An 18,666-nucleotide genomic window follows, 5' to 3' on the forward strand; every position below is an offset into this window, starting at 1 on the left:
TCACTTGTCTACTATTTGTGATAACACATAGTCACATATATATGATATGATATGCTTTATTCAGGAAAAAGGCAAAATGCCCATCATTCCACAAATAATACGAGACATAGAAATATATAACCGGTTGATGGTGAGGCATGTTACGTCGTGTAAGATACCTGTACATACATATGGCACTTTACAACGTTTAGTTTTGATGATAAGAAACGTTTAGGAGCAATTGAAGGACAAAACAAAATCTAACCGTTATTTCTTAGACCAGTTTTTTTCGGAGAAAAATGTAAACTCTAGTTTAATGACATGGATTTATGTATTTAAAAAAGTGTAAATTTAAATATGAACATTATTTTTTGAATATATTTGTAATATATATGTTATATGCTCCAATTAGGAAGCTCGGATATACAGGAGTCGATGAATAATTGACATATAAACTATACCATGTTTTTGTATTGTATTGTTCTTTTCATATAAAACATCGAGGAGTATTTTGAATTCTTCACGCGTATTTCGAAGGAAATATGCGTGAACATAGCTCATCGCAATTTTCAAAATATGGCTCACACAAATAAGTATAATTTTACAGTACGATAAAATACCTTTAATGAGAATAGAATTAAATAACAACAAGTTCGACCCTCTTTTTGACGTACTTATTGACATAATACCTACATGGTGAACGACAATCAAACGATACTTGATTTTTGTCTTGTTTTGAACATTAATAATAAAAACATGCACCCGGGCCTTAAATACCTGTTTTGTGTTATATGTAAGTTATCCTAATTGAGCCCGTGGAGCTTAAAATTAGTGTACGAAAAATCGTGAAATTTAGAGAATTGTTTAATGCGAAACCCGATTTCCACGGACTGCACGAGATGAAGTAATCTGCAACAGGATTGGTCACTGTTCTTCAGACTGTTTTTGTTCTTCAAAATGATTGGCTACTGCACTCCGGACTATTTGTGTTCTTTAAATGATTGGTTATCTCCTTTCGGCATGAAATAAAGTGAAGCTATTTATTTGAAAATTGGTCATTCTTTCTTACGGAGACGGAGATGCGGGGTTTGCAGAACAAAACTAGAAATGGACAAGGAAAATCGTGAGCAACGTTTATTTAGCTCTGAAACTTGTATTTGTATTCTTTATTTTAATCGATATTCACAAGAGTTCACATTTGGAGTAGTTTGTATTTTAATTTTGTTAAATACTTGTATTCACTCATTTCTCATATTACATAGAGGATCAGTACTTGTTTTAAAATATTTGAATTGTTTTAATGCAATTAGGGGGTCAGTCTTTGCATGAGCTAGGAATTTGTTTTCTTTTAAGTTTGTCAGTCTTTATACACGTTGTAAAGTCTTTACACGCCGGAACAAACTCTTTAAACTAAGAGTGCTGAAACGAGGAAGACAATTAAGATTTATAATTGATGTAGGTTTTACATAAATTCTTGAATTTGTAGCGTTGTTTTCCGCCGCTGTACGTGCAATTGAGTTTGCAAGACCATTCCATATGCAAGTTGAAAAAACTTTTGACATATATTCGCGTATTTATATTTATGTTACATGTAAATCTTGGTATGCATCTTTTTTACATACGGTATGTTATACAATCAATTATAATAATGCCCCAAATTATTTTTTAATAGTTATTTTGTATTTACCCAATAATGCATCGGCTCGAGGTTTCGCTTTTTATTGCGCCTGTGATAAGGGTCAGTGTCGCTATAAAAGAGAACCTGTTTCAGCTTCATGGTGCACATACGCTAATAGCTACTGCAGTAAATACTACCGGTAATAAATGACGCATTGAATCGAGACATAATTAAAAGTTAGAGTTTGGTCGAATCAAAATCACCTTATTTCATAGATTTTTTCCTCATTAAATGCCGGTACTTGTGTTTAGTCTTTTATATCCATCTATATACATTTTTATGCCCCCGGTTTGGTGGCATATAGCATTTGAACTGTCAGTCCGTCCGTCCGAAAACTTTTAACATTGCCCATAATTTTTGCAATATTGAAGATAGCAACTTGATATTTGGCATGCATGTGTATCTAATGGAGCTGCGCATTTTGAGTGGGTCAAGATCAAGGTCATCATTCAAGGTCAAAGGTAAAAAATAAGGGAAGTTACAAGCTTTAAAGGGAGATGTTTCGATGTATCATTTGGCAGGTACAGATCATTTTTACAAGGGAAGAAATATTTTTTAACGGGATATAATCAAAAAAGAAAGAAAAAAGCAGCGCAGTAGGGGATATTGTATATCTGACAAACACATCTCTTGTTTCATATTCATATTCGTAATATATTATTCACATGTATCGGTGAATGTGGTGCTATTGTGTATAATTTGAAATATTCTGTTTTGGTCACTTTTTGGCCCATAGGTCGGGTGCAATACGCCTTTATATATATTTATATGATGTTTTGTTATACTGCACAGGTCACTATAATAAACAATTTACTTACTTACTTACTTACTTTACATTGATCCTTTGTATTCATAAATATTTCGGAATTGCAGAAAGGGTAGAGAAAGTTTGAGGTGTCATTTTCCGCTAAGATAGCTAAGAACACCTTTAGGTATTACGATGGAACTTCATATGTGGATTATTGACTTAGTAACTGTATCCTTTATCTTGTAATGAACGATACTTCACTTTGAATTGCGCGTTAGGTTTGTGCGTTTGAGATTATTAAAAATAGCAAAACTTGTACTAGTTTCGTAACCTTATAAAAGATACTTCAGGTTCTTTTACTTTTAGTAAATTCACACACTATTTTACTGCCTCTTTTGTTTAACATAAGATCGTTTGTTTAGCGCAAACTTAAAATAACGTAAAGGTTCTAAGAGTTTTCTTACGCGCATGTTCCGTCTCGATCGTTATTGTGTTTCTTAACACTTCAACTATATAAACAACCCCATTTGATATGTTTTTGCAGACCCCTAAAGACGGCTAAAGACTTAAGCTGATCGCTCAAAATGCATCAATATCTACCCGGGACTATATTACACGGAATGTCTTCTGTAGACGACCATTTTGGGACATCTCTTTGGAACTTTGAAGTATTTGAAATATCCGCATATCTTCGTAATCACGCAACACAATGGGCCTTCATAGAAACTTAAACACAAATTAATACGCCTTCTAATCGCAACCTGCACCACTGACGGCCTAAAACTTCAACCAATGAAGTTCATCGGAACCCCTCCCATATCACGAAAGGCGACCATTCACTGACGCGATCCGCCGAAGGTTAACGCTTGAAGCGCTACTGATTACGACCATGCGACCAAGCGCCCCTCATCTGTTGGTGATACTATTTTGTAGAATGTACCATCAACAGCTAACAGCCAGACTACCATACACTGACATCCCCAGTGTCTATTATGATCTTCTACTGAAGATTGAATCCTGACCCACTGGAATTTCGGATGCCTTAATTTCGGAACCTCCACTGAAACCAGCCGACCTTCCTGACATATATTTTACCTTCTCATCGCAACTTCTGCAGCACAGGACCAGACGACCATGCACAGACAGGATAAGACAACCATTAACTGACGTCATTCGGTGCGCCTTCTCTTTGGAACCACGACAAGATTATACGACCATCCACAAACGTCACTCAGCAACCCTTTTCATTGGAACCACTCCCAATACAAGAGTAGACGACCATCTTCTGGTGCTTACCCGCGTGACTTATCATTTGAACTTCTCCAAAGACAGGACCAGACAACCACCCACCCATCCACGTAATCCGGCTTGCCTATTCTTTAGAACACTACCCTCTTCAGCAGACGAACATAGGGCTTGATGTCACCTGCGCAATCCTTGATTTGACAACCCCTTTTACAAACCCAACAGATGATAAAATACAGGTGACTCAACTTTTAACGTTTTTCAAGTACATTTGTATGTGCATTTCCGTTAAAAACTAGATGTATGAACTTTGTCAATTATACCGTAGAACTAATAGGGAACTATAATTATACAAAATGTTACGGTATTCATCTGTTTCAGACGGTGGATCTTTTCATACCGTAAAGGATGGTTTGTATAAGGAAGCGGGTAATATAGTAGACAGTACTCTTAAGCCACATAATCGAAATATTATCTTTATGTAAAATGAGGTGCAAGCAAATAGGTCTAAACAAATTAAATTCACGAGAATGTCCAATGTCAAAACATTTCCGCGTGCAATGACCATTTCAAATTTAAATATTGCGATTTTGTTGTTGAAAAATTGTTTACGTGCTTTTGTGGAGCGTTGTCTATAGTTTTATTCCATGGTTTATAATGATTAATGTTCAGTTAAAATATTTACTTTAAAAACTAAAATCATACTTAATGATTTGATGAAGTTTACAATACAAAGGTAAGTTTTATCGGATTACATGCTTTTGCTACCATGCAGCATTTCAGCGTGACGGAACTACAAGGAATGCGCAGGTAACTTATTATTTCACTTTATTTGTTTTAAATTTGTTCTTATAAAATGGTTACATGCACATTTTTTATCATAATGTGAACAGTTTTACAACTATTTCATAAATGAAAGAAAAACGAGGTGTAAATACAACATAAGTTTTTATGAATAGTTTTAGTTAAAAACATAGGAATAAGAATACGAATTTCTTTCGAATCGTATTAACAAAGCACATGTTAAATAATATAGTGGGATGGCGATCTTGCGAACGTTAAAAAGCATTTATTTTTATTTTTCAGGGTGTGTTTCCGGTAGTGTGAAGCGTCTGGTGTGAGTGGAATGTAGCCTTTCCTCACACCAATGATCAGCACTGTTGCTAGGCAATATTTACCTGGCAACATTGCAGTCAGTACATAGCCTCTCCACTACAAGCCCTTTGCATTGCCGCCACGTGGCAACACACGGAAACTGGATGCCTATGGGCTCCAGGCTGAAATGCAGGGGACTCGGAGGAGGTTTGGCCCCTAGATGTGGTGAACTGGTCCACCGTTATGTGGAAATAACCGGTCACTCACAAACCAGACCCCCAGCTATGGGAAAAATAGCATTTTTTTTACTTAATATTGTTACTTCAGAAACTCATAAAACATTTATAAATTCAAATTATTTTGTAAAAATTCAGCATATCTTGTGTACTTGTCGCTTTTTATTCTACTGGTAGAGTGGCATATACATGTAGCAGTTGCACCGTCAGCAGTCAGTCAGGTGTAAGTTTCGATACAGTCTTTTGATTTTGGCGAACTTATGGGCATTGATCATTTGAGTTTTTTCTCGAAAAACTAATTTACCTGAATTTCGGTATTTGAAGTCTTACCTACAGGTCTAACAGATAAATTGCGAGTTTCGTTCCGATTTTTTTTCCAAAACGTTTTCAGATAATTTCAAACCCCGTTATCACTAGTGTCAAATATCAATGGACCGTAACTTCGTCATGATTTCAAAGTGCAGAAGTGGGACTTTTTGTGGTTTACAAACGCAGCTCTTGTTTCTCTATTTTCTATTAACATGCACGCGGATGTGTGACCAAATCAGTCGGGTTTCTTTTTGACGTCAGTTCCTGTTGGTCTTTCACGATGCAACAACCTACAGTATGGACATCAGGGAAAACCGGACCACTTTTCTCTTTTGTTCTTTTTGAAAATGTGATTTTAGTGCAAAACTTATATGAACATAATCTATGTAGCCATTTAAATTAACTTAAAGTGATTTGTAAAAATATACTTGTCAAAATTTGCTAAGGATCACTTTTTATTTTCACATTAACTGTAATTTAATTTCATTTAAATTGTTATTTTGCAGGTTTTGATATATTAGAATGTGTGTTCTTATGCCCCCGGATCGAAAGATCGGGGGTATATTGTTTTTGGCCTGTCTATCTGTCTGTCATTGTATGTGTGTGTCACAAAACTTTAACCTTGGTTAACGTTTTGCGATAACTTTTGAAGTATTAAACATAGCAACTTGATATTTGGCATGCATGTGTATCTCATGGAGCTGCACATTTTGAGTGGTGAAAGGTCAAGGTCATCCTTCAAGGTCAAGGGTAAAAAACCCACAAAGCGGCGCATTATGGGGCATTGTGTTTCTGACAAACACATCTCTTGTTTATTTTATTTTTATGTATGTTTAAGTATTGATTTATCATTGATGCGTGACGCTGGCTGAATCTAGCTAGGGGTAAACTTCAAATTACACATATTATTAAAAAGTGATCCTTTGCAAATTGTGTGTAGTATATTAGAAAACCCTAATATTTGAAATACAGTACTATATTTGGTGGGTATCCTTCTGTTAAGATTCGATACATAAACAGTAAAGTATATAACTGTATGATATAAAACGCAGTTTCCCAAATATTTTCAGAGCTATTGGTGATGTCGCGGAAAAAGGTGCTCGTTTTTACCCTGTCGAGGCTCCGTCAGCGAAATACTTCCTTCTGTATATGTTCTGAAATGTCAATTTGCGTTCTTAAATAAAATGTAACATGTTTCATTGGTGTTTTGTAATGTTTAATTTATAAGCGTTATGAAAGTTAGAGCAATTTTGTCGGTATGAAATATTGTTTTAAAATAGTTATTTATCCATGTTCATACTAGGCATACTTGGTAAATTAAGACACATCAATATTAAACAGATTTAATCCGCGTAATTTTTTAAATTATTTGAAAACCAGAATTATTTCTTGCAATTTTTAAAGTCCTCTTAAATGATCACAATAATATAGCATTCACTTGCATCGCTAGAAAGAGCCCTTTATTTGACATACACAACAAAGATGCGTGTACTTGAGTTGTCATATGGTTTTTTACTTTCACTTCCGAACACGAATACAAGAATATACGTCGAGATAAAACATTTGATTATTTATCCGGTGGATAAGGATTTAAAAATAATTAAAACGATTCATCCATTTAGTGTTTGAAAATTGTGGTAGTCTAAATAAAGACATATTAGGATAAAGGAACCATTATAGCAGAGATTGATAAAAAGCTGCTGTGAACAATTATTTGAACCAGTATCTGTGATTGTTACTTAAAAGGTCACAGCCTGTCAGCATGTAGACATTAGCAATTTTCTTGTATTACTTTGTGAATATGATGTGTACAACTACAGGTAGAAAATCCATAAGTAAAGCCTGGGCGAAGTGTGGGGCTGAACTCAATACTTCCAAAAGTCGAGCATGGCACCAACTTGGTGTCTGGTTCTTACTCAAGCGTACACCGTAGAAAGTCACATTCTCAGATTTAGCAGCTGCTGGAAAGGGGAAATTTCTGGGTTAATTTCGCACGCACGCACGCACGCACGCACGCACGCACGCACGCACGCACGCACGCACGCACGCACGCACGCACGCACGCACGCACGCACGCACGCACGCACGCACGCACGCACGCACGCACGCACGCACGCACGCACGCACGCACGCACGCACGCACGCACGCACACACACACACACACACACACACACACACACACACACACACACACACACACACACGGTCGGTCCGTATTCAGTGTCCGCTCTCTATTTCAAGTAGTTTTCATCCGATCTTCACCAAACTTGGTCAGAAGTTGTATCTACATGATGTCTAGGCCAAGTTCGAACAAAGGCCTTGTCGGGTCAAAAACTAGGTCACAAGGTCACTTAGTGCGTTTTAAACATTAAGCATGTTGTCCGCTCTCTATTTCAAGTAGTTTTCATCCGATCTTCACCAAACTTGGTCAGAAGTTGTATCTAGATGATCTTAAGGCCAAGTTCGAACATGGGCCTTGCCGGGTCAAATACTAGGTCACGGTGTCACTTAGTGCGTTTTAAACAGTCAGCATGTTGTCCGCTCTCTACTTCAAGTAGTTTTCACCCGATCTTTACCAAACTTGGTCAGAAGTTGTATCTAGATGATGTCTAGGCCGACTTCGAACATGGACCTTGCCGGATCAATAACTAGGCCATGGGGTAACTTAGTACGTTTTACACATTGAGCATGGTGTCCGCTCTCTATTTCAAGTAAATCCGATCTTCACCACACTGGGTCAAAAGTTGAAACTAGATGATGTGTAGGTCACGTTCGAACATAGGCCATGCCGGGTCAAAAACTAGGTCACTAGGTCACTTAGTGTGTTTTAAACCTCGCCATGTTGTCCGCTCTCTAATTTAAGTAGTTTTTATCCAATCTTCACCAAAATTGGTCAGAAGTTGTATCTTGATAATGTCTAGAGCAAGTTTGAATATGGGTCTTGCCGGGTCAAAAACAAGGTCACGGGGTCACTTAGGGCGTTTTAAACATCACAATGTTGTCCGCTCTCTAATTCAATTAGTTTTTATTCAATCTTTACCAAAATTGGTCAGAAGTTGTATCTAGATGATCTTAAGGCAAAGTCCGAACATGGGCCTTGCCGGGTCAAAAACTAGGTCACGGGGTCACTTAGTGCGTTTTAAACATTCAGCATGTTGTCCGCTCTCTAATTCAAGTAGTTTTCATCCGAACTTCACCAAACTTGGTCAGAAGTTTTATCTAGATGATCTTAAGACCAAGTTCGAACATGGGCCTTGCCGGGTCAAACACTAGATCACGGGGTCATTTAGTACGTTTTACACAGTGAGCATGGTGTTCGCTCTCTATTTCAAGTAGTTTAAATCCGATCTTCACCACACTTGGTCAGAAGTTGTAACTAGATGATGTGTAGGTCAAGTTCGAACATTGGCCATGCCGGGTCAAAAACAAGGTCACTGGGTCACTTAGTGTGTTTTAAACATCACCATGTTGTACGCTCTCTAATTCAAGTAGTTTTTATCCAATCTTCACCAAAATTGGTCAGAAGTTGCATCTTGATAATATCTAGAGCAAGTTTGACTATGGGTCATTCCAGGCCAAAAACTAGGTCACGGGGTCACTAAAGGCGTTTTAAACATCACCCTGTTGTCCGCTCTCTAATTCAAGTAGTTTTCATCCAATCTTCACCAAACTTGGTCAGAAATTGTATTTAGATGATGTCTAGGTCAAGTTTGAACATGGGTCATGCCGGGTCAAAAACTAGGTCACGGGGTATCTTAGTGCATTTTAAACCTCACCATGTTGTCCGCTCTCTAATTCAAGTAGTTTTCATCCAATCCTCCCCAAACTTGATCCCAAGTTTTATCTAAATGATCTCTAAGACAAGTTTGAACATGGGCCATTCCGGGCCTAAAACAAGGTCACGGGGTCACTTAGTGCGTTTTTTTAAACATTCAGCATGGTGTCCGCTCTCTAATTCAAGTAGTTTACATCCGATCTTCACCAAACTTAGTCAGAAGTTTTATGGAGATGATCTTAAGGCCAAGTTAGAACATGGGCCTTTCTGGGTCAAAAACTAGGTCAAGGGGTCATCTAGTGCGTTTTAAAAATTGAGCATGGTGTCCGCTGTTTTTTGTGAAGACGACATGCAAAATATTATGTGTCAATGCGGCATGTGGGGGTATTCGTCACGTCTGTGACAAAGCTCTAGTTATTATATTAATAATCTTTATTAAAACATGGTAAGTTGCTAATATAGTAACCGAATATGATCACATAATCAATTTTGATGATTATATTGTTCGGGTAAAGTCCTTGTGATTTACCAATATTTTGATTCGATTATCAGATAAATCTTAATATACCAGATAGGGTTGACTTACGCCTCAATTTTTTTTTCGTGAAAGCGGATAAAAGAACATTTTAATGTACAGGCGCAACACCAATTCTCTATTGTCTCGATATACACCAATACTGTACCACTGATATACATCGAGATAGTCTTAATCGAACCATTCAATAATCGAAAATATAAGATAATATTTATTGCCTTGAAATGAGGGGTTATTATCCCGTAACGTGATAGTGTGCTTTTTTCACAGTGTTATTAATAATGTTTTTCATTAATTTAATAATAAATAAGTTGCATTTGTATCATTACGATTCAAATCACCTCGTGGTTAATGGTTTAAAGTGAACGCGAGTACCGCTCAGTCCATCCCTAACTCAGAAAAGCATTATCAATTCTCGCGTGGCAAAAAAGGTTTACTTACATCGCCATCTATCAATTTTACATCGAAAAAGAGAAATCTATTCGTCTAATTCAATTTGCTCATTCGATGAAAATTGTGTTTTTAAACAACAGATGACGAAAGAACAGTACGAATTATTACGTTTCAGGGGTTAAATGGTACATTTCATTAGCGATAGTAATTACGTAAGGACGCGACAGTTATCACGTGCAAACAAGATAGTTTATCAAGTTCGCAATAAAATAAGTAGCGCACGCTTTAGTTTCAATGTGAGAACGATAAAGATATTACGTGTGCATGCAAGAGTGAAAACGTGCGCATGCGATAGCTATTACCGGCACACGCGATAGGTGATCAATGAAAAAAGGTGTTTGATGATTCGTTAATTTTTACGTAAGCATGTGAAGTATTTATGAAATGAAAATGACGGAGCGATAACGTGAGATTACGACTCAATAATGCCTAATATAGCGTTTTATACCTTGTAAAATACCAAGGTAAAAACTTTGAGAAAATGATGGGAGATTGCGATATTAACCTATTATTCTTTTGACAATTTAAATCGTGATATTGCGTAATTGCGTCGTTATTTTGTGCCTTTAAATCGTGTTTTCTCGTTGTTTTGCGAAATAATGAGTGGCATTGACGGAATACTGTAAAATATCCGTAATACTTTACCCAACGCTATTAAATGCATACAAACATTAACAAGAGCTGCGATGTAAGCTCTTTGCTATAAGTTTTTTTTTAAACAAACAGCAGTGACGAAAACCACTGGAGCCGCCTTTCGCAGGCGCCGTACCTTTTACGCATACATTAACTATCTGAAGGCAGCATGATTTAAAATCACGAACTATATCACAACTTCATCATGTACATACATATTCAGAGTTTTTATTTAAGACTCAAAGGAACAATATAGCGTATAAACCGTTATATTATTATAAATAAACATCACGTCCGTCATAGTGTTGACAACACTAACACGACGTGGTAGAGTAAAACAATTTTCTAGCAGAAAATGTCTCGAATTTTAGTTAATCGTGTTTAAGACTCGGATTCAGACTCTTAATGTTTGTGAAAAGGGACGCAGAAACAAAAAAATAAACTGATATTTATTTTTTAGCAACCGACCACTAGGGCCAGTGAGACCCATCACTGAGGACAGTGTGATCCACAGCTGAGGACAGTGTGACCTGTAACTAATGACAGTGTATGACAGGTCGACATGTCTATTTAAAAATGTCTTAATTTAAATCATGGAAATATGCATATGTATTTGCAAAGTTGACAAGCAAGGTACTAACGGACGCTTAACATATCCTTTTGTGTGTTGGTTTGGTGGCTGCTTTATGCCATCTTTATGGCGTATAGGCGTGTTTGAAGAACGCCAACACAACACGCCGATGGCACCGACCCTAAAACTTTTCAAGCGCGTCTATGCAGCGCTTGCAGAGATGAAGATGCCAAAGATGTGCTGCTACGGCATTCCAAACGCACTCTCTTCAGTGCCTAGAAGTTAAAAGTTTTGTTTTAAACATATGTTTAATTTTTACATCCTTTAATTGAGTAACTGAGTTATAATATCTTCACTTTCATCAAGACGGCACATTTTTGATGCAAAGTATTGATAAAGTATTGATGTGTTGCTTTCAACTATTCAAGATCCGTAAATGATCACAAATAACAAAAACTTCGTAAAATAAAATTAACCCATGTAAAATAAAGTTATCCCATAAAAACACATCAGTGTTTCGTGTAGCAATATCCTTAATTTCAACGCTAGATTTTGTCTGGTAACATTGATTTAACGAGATACAAAATGCTCTTTATTTCTGTGGGACAATATATTCCATTTGAATTTCCCGCGACGTTACCCATTTATGTCTCTCGCCGACTTGTCAGTCAGTTTCGTCTCTCGTCACTGAACATTTTGCGTTAATAAAAGAAATTCAACTTATTTTTATCAGACATAACATTCAGGGGTTAATTAAAACGGTCTACAGATACAGTACATAGTGTACTATATATATACAATGCATGGTTGGTAACGAGATTATTCGTGATCTACAAAAAGCAAGTACGGCATTCTTAAGCGAGCCCTATTTTCTTTTTTGGGCCGAATCGGATAAACTTTCTCAAACTGTGCTATGCCATGTATTCGATTTATTCCCGATAGTATCATGCGCAGGCGATATAATAAAATCATGTTCGCAATAGAATTACGAGCGCACGCTATAATTTCTATGTCAAGGTCTATCTTGGAGGTCGTGAGTGCGCGATGCACAGGCCGATATACTGTAACTTTGGTTGAAGGGTTCAGCGAAATTAATAATACTATTTCATTAGCGATAGTAATAACGTAAGGACGCTATAGTTATCACGTGCAAACAAGATAGTTTATCAAGTTCGCAATAAAATAACTAGCGCACGTTTTAGTTTCAATGTGAGAACGATAAAGATATTACGTGTGCATGCAAAAGTGAAACGTGCGCATGCGATAGCTATTACCGGCACACGCGATAGGTGATCAGTGAAAAAGGTGTCAGATGATTCGTTTATTTTTACGTAAGCATGTGAAGTATTTATGAAATGAAAATGACGGAGCGATAACGCGAGATTACGACTCAATAATGCCTAATATAGCGTTTTATACCTTGTAAAATACCAAGGTAAAAACTTTGAGAAAATGATGGGAGATTGCGATATTAACCTATTATTCTTTTGCGAATTTGAATCGTGATATCGCGTAATTGCGTCGTTATTTTGGCCTTTAAATCGTGTTTTCTCGTTGTTTTGCGAAATAATTAGTGGCGTTAACGGAATACTGACAAATATCCGTAATACATACTTTACACAACGCTATTAAATGCATACAAACATTAACAAGAGCTGTGATGTAAGCTCTTTGCTATAAGTTTTTTTTAAACAAACAGCAGTGACAAAAACCACTGGAGCCGCCTTTCGCAGGCGCCGTACCTTTTACGCATACATTAACTATCTGAAGGCAGCATGATTTAAAATCACGAACTATATCACAACTTCTCCATGTGCATACATATTCAGAGTTTTTATTTAAGACTCAAAGGAACAATATAGCGTATAGACCGTTATATTATTATAAATAAACATCACGTCCGTCATAGTGTTGACAACACTAACACGACGTGGTAGAGTAAAACACTTTTTTAGCAGAAAATGTCTCGAATTTTAGTTAATCGTGTTTAAGACTCGGATTCAGACTCTTAATGTTTGTGAAAAGGGACGCAGAACCAAAAAATAAACTGATATTTATTTTTTAGCAACCGACCACTAGGGCCTGTTTGACCCATCACTGAGGACAGTGTGATCCAACGCTGAGGACAGTGTGACCTGTCACTAATGACAGTGTATGACAGGTCGACATGTCTATTTAAAAATGTCTTACTTTAAAACATGGAAATATGCATATGTATTTGCAAAGTTGACAAGCAAGGTACTAACGGACGCTTAACATATCCTTTTGTGTGTTGGTTTGGTGGCTGCTTTATGCCATCTTTATGGCGTATAGGCGTGTTTGAAGGACGCCAACACAACACGCCGATGGCTCCGACCCTAAAACTTTTCAAGCGCGTCTATGCAGCGCTTGCAGAGATGAAGATGCCAAAGATGTGCTGCTACGGCATTCCAAACGCACTCTCTTCAGTGCCTAGAAGTTAAAAGTTTTGTTTTAAACATATGTTTAATTTTTACATCCTTTAATTAAGTTACTGAGTTATAATATCTTCACTTTCATCAAGACGGCACATTTTTGATGCAAAGTATTGATAAAGTATTGATATGTTGCTTTCAACTATTAAAGATCCGTAAATGATCACAAATAACAAAAACTTCGTACAATAAAATTAACCCATGTAAAATAAAGTTATCCCATAAAAACACATCAGTGTTTCGTGTAGCAATATCCTTAATTTCAACGCTAGATTTGGTCTGGTAACATTGATTTAACGAGATACAAAATGCTCTATATTTCTGTGGGATAATATATTCCATTTGAAATTCCCGCGACGTTACCCGAACATTTACGCGGTGGCGTCGGAAGCATGACGTAGTCCTCATAAATAATCATTTTGTAAGTAAAGATCCGTTAATTCTCAAAACAAACGATTCCTTTGTAAAATAAAGTGAACCCATAAAAAATCAGTTTTCCTTATAAAAGTGGCCGAATTTCAACGCTAGATTTGGTTGTAACATTGAATTAACGAGATACAAATTGATCTTTTTTAAACACAGTTGAATATCGGAGTTTGATGACGGCAGCTGCAGATTTCTGGGATAGCTTGCACATATTATGTAAATTAACGCAAACCGAATTAATCCGATTCTGACTCGAGATCATCCGTGGAACGAAACAAGATTACGTCGTGAAACAAGTTTTAGATGCTAAAAAGTTGCAGAATGAATGTGCTTTAACGTTTGTATACCAATGCTACTTATAGAGTCTTCCTATTGAAATTAACCTTCTTATTGCACTTTTTGTTGTTGGAAGCTTTTTTTATAGCATAATCGTATTGGGTAGTATTTACAGATCTTTAATAAAGTTATAAAAAGGCTAATCGAGTGTACTCCCCCCTCATTGATATAGACATTTCTGAAATAATGATCTGATCGATGACGAGTAGGTGACGCAATTTGTGCATCGTTTTATTTCTTAAATTTTGACCCAGCATTTGTAAAAATATTACAAGAAATGTACATTTCCAGAAAGGAAATTTATTTTTGCGTTAAATAAGACCGGGTTCATGGAAATCGCCAGCAACTGATTGCAAAGCGATTAAAACGTGTTACTGTTAGCAATATTCACGTTGAAGTTTGGATAATGTGCGGTTGAATTCGACCGTATTGTTGTGTTTAATGAGCATATTTGTACCATTCATACATAAGATACCATCGGTATCTTAAAAAGGTATGTTATAAAAATTTCCCCGCAAATTAGGTAGCACCTATAATCATTATATATTTTCTAACAAAATAATGAAAGAAACATTTTTAAACAACATAAAGCTTTCTGATCATGACCAATGAGGTGATTCATTATTTACCCTTGTCACACCGGCGCAGTGTATTAACCTGCAGTTAATGTTAGGTAACCTTAATCAACTGACAAATCAGCGTGTTTAAAAATATATATGCAAACGTTTTGGTGATTAAAATGTAACTAATAATAGTTTTGATTCATTTCACTTAGTTCACAAGTTTACTAGCGCCATATCATTTATTATCAATTCGAATAAATCGCTATGTTCTTACGTTTTTTTCGGTCCTTACTTGTTAAGAGCGAGTTCTACTTCAAATTTTACTAGAAGTTCTATCAAAAAGTCATAAATTATACTTCTTTAAGTAAAATAATATATTGCAGAGAAGAATCGCACATGATTTAGCTTTTGTAAGCCAAGCAATTTGACGCTCTGGTCAAACCAACCAACATGGCACCAAAGCGTACAATATACTGTGGAACAATGGTAATTTTCAGTAGTTTTAGAGGGCAAAGCGCGCACTTAACGGCCACACAAGTTGATCGTCATTCCTCAATGCAATGATGAAAGGTCGATTGTAAAAGATGGCACGGTTCGAATTCACCGACGTTTTGAGTCTAAATTAAAGAAACAGTCAATAACAAAAAATCGAAATATCGTTGTATCCATAATTATTTAAATGAAACAATCACATTCAATATAAAGAGAACTACATAAGCATCACTTTTTATTCATTTAACATGATTGGATATCTGTAGAAAATTAAATTTTAAATTTTGGAATTGAAAGTCTGAGTCTATGACTTACACTTTAAACGTTTGTGAATTTGGACCCGGTGGAATGCTTGTCTCGAACAGTCAAGTGGTGGTTGCAACAAATGGTTTTTATTGTCGTTTGAGACGAAAAGAGATTTTCTTTTGTGAGCTGTGAATTCAACGTGACTAATACATTTTCGGTTAAATTCCAATCAATTATTAAAACAAATAAATAACGCCACTAGAAAAAAAAAGATCGCGGTGGAAAAATAACATACCCCTCTGTTGGTGGGAAAAGTCTGGACCTCATGGAAGGCATATAGTTTGCTTCGTTTCAGACAAAAGCAAACACGTCTCTCGCTAATGGTATCGTGTTGTTTTCGTGAACGGCGAGTGTTGTTACATTAAGATATTCAAAACAAACAATCTAAGTTCGACTTCGTACAAGTTGAAGAAAAAATAGTTTTGTTCATGTTTCGTTTGACTCGTGCAATGTCTCACATAGTTCCGCATGGTTTCTGGTTCTGTATCTGATTGTGAAATATGCTGCATATTAAGTTCTGGTATTCATTGTTCGTAGTGTGAGTGTATCTATTACTTTTGAGAACTCTTTCAGGAATGATGACGACATTTTCCTCCTTTTGTTGGTCATAGAACAATTTTTTGGGACACATATTCTTTGTAGATAATATAGTCTGTCCGTCGCTGATTGCGTCTCTTAGATCACCACGTACGTGCAAAGCTCGATGTCAATGAAACTTAAAAAATATAAAAATTCAAATCAGGGCTCTCGCTTTGTCATTTTAAAATAACTTTGCAAAAGTATCTGAACGTATTATTATGTTTCTGTACTCTGCGTTTAACTTAAATACGGTTTATGATCTTTTATTTTCATTGTGTATGGTTCATGAGTTAGTTATTCACTGTGTTGCGCTAACGAAAATAACGTCACTGTCGTGAAAGATGATATTTAACCATCACATTTTACTATTACAGAAAACTGAATATTATATAAGTGGTTCATATGAACGATGTTGTTAGTGCGACATTGTTATCCGAATTAGTGTTAGTTTTTATATTAACGGGCATATAACAGTTTGTAAGCGATACCTATCAACGTATGCGCATTAAAATATATAGTTATTAATTCGCGTTGAAGGAAGAGAAGAAAAGTTGTTTTATAAGTATGGTATTGCTAAGCGTGTGTTACTCGAGTAAAGTCCCTTTGTCTCAAATGTGATCGTTTTGCATAAATTTATGTTGTATTGCAAGATTTGTTTTATCTTTGTTTTTTTTTTATGTTGATGGACCCATTGAGACCCAACCTCCGCGCAGAGATTTGACGGGAACCAGTATAGATTGATAAAGGGCGACTTCGATCGCGAACTTTAGTCTGGAAACGGAAGTTGTTATACGCATGTCTGGAAGGGTAAACGCTCGAATGTGCTTTAGTTTGATTAGGATATTAAAAGTTACAGTATACTAACTATTTTGGGTATACTCTCTCAAAACAAGAATATCATACAGTACCAAATTACATGGGAATACGAAAAACATATCGACGATTTTCGTACACACTATCGAGTAGCAAGACATTTATTCTATATATTGCTTGAAATGACAGTGCTAATTAGTTAGGCTTGGAACTTCATGTACATTTCCTGAATAATTTTACTTCAATTACAACTAATTTTCCTGCGTTTTCTATCAAATAAACATGTTTTACTGAGTTTTTCTTGAAACAATATTATAATGTAAGAAGACTTAATAAATCGTTTAATAAATACTTGAGGATCGCTCTGTAAAAGGGTTTTTTAATGCATGTACATAGTGTTAGGCTGTGTAGTCCGCACAGGCTTATCAGGTGCCTTTACTAACTTTTCGCTCATAAAAAATACAATAAAAGCGGAAAGTGTCTCCCTGATTAGTGTGGACTGAACAGGCAATCTGGTAAAACAATTTACGCAGATGCATTAAACCCTATTTTCACAGAGCACGGCTCAACTTATAAGAGTATAGCCGTCTAAATGCTCTATAACTTGTGATTCATGATACAGTTATATGTAATAATTTATTATTTGTCCATATTAAATGATGCATATTTTATTGTTTTGGGTTCAACGAAACTTTTATTTGAATAAATGTGTTCACTCAACATTCTTGCAATTATTTTGCCGTGTTATAGAATTATGTAATAATAAATAAAATTTTAACAACTAGATTCTCTTTTCTTCATGTGATTTATTTATATATTTTAAACCAGAACAACAACAAAATCCATAACGTAATGAACGCAAAACATAATACTCTATATTCACGGAACAAAACTATAATACAACTCAAAATCAAGGTACCTAATAATCAAATTTTTGCATATTAAATTAGTTCCAAGTTCCATTAGTTATTTCTCTATGAATAAACAACACTTGTATCATCTTTATGTAAGACTATTACAATAAATGGTTGTTAATAAACTGATAAACAATGGAAAAGGTTACATAATCTACAGATTATAGAGCATTTTGCTATGATTTCATTGTTCATGAAAAAAGAACCAATATCATAATTATGATGAGCAGCTCGCACTCAACATTTACTTAGGCAGATAATACCTAAAACAGTAAACAATTCCTGTTCATGTTATTGACTCGTGATGAAAAATCTGGAAAATGCATATCCCAATGTTTATGCAGTTATTTGAAGGATATTGTTTCACCAATTATTCTGGTTTGGAGTGACCTATAATCACATACTTTGTATCCTCTTTTGTAATGACAAAACTATTGAATCGCCATAATTCATCACATTCTCCAATAAAAAATAACTTAAACACTTAAAACTAAAAAAACTATTTCAAGGCAGCTCATGTCACTTG

General features: G+C 35.8%; 1 protein-coding gene and 1 long non-coding RNA gene across 6 annotated transcripts in view; one reads left to right on the forward strand and one right to left on the reverse strand.

Annotated features, from left to right (window-relative positions):
- LOC127873151 (homeobox protein Nkx-2.2a-like) overlaps positions 1-18,666 on the reverse strand; it is a 384,621-nt gene that overhangs the window by 92,481 nt on the left and 273,474 nt on the right. The window lies entirely within an intron of this gene.
- Positions 963-6,487, forward strand: LOC127873159 (uncharacterized). The gene is made up of 3 exons (XR_008046003.1): positions 963-1,102; positions 2,950-3,889; positions 4,032-6,487. It is a non-coding gene; the product is annotated as an uncharacterized LOC127873159 (long non-coding RNA).

This window comes from Dreissena polymorpha, chromosome 3, assembly GCF_020536995.1.
Source record: "Dreissena polymorpha isolate Duluth1 chromosome 3, UMN_Dpol_1.0, whole genome shotgun sequence".
Taxonomy (NCBI): Eukaryota; Metazoa; Mollusca; class Bivalvia; order Myida; family Dreissenidae; genus Dreissena; species Dreissena polymorpha.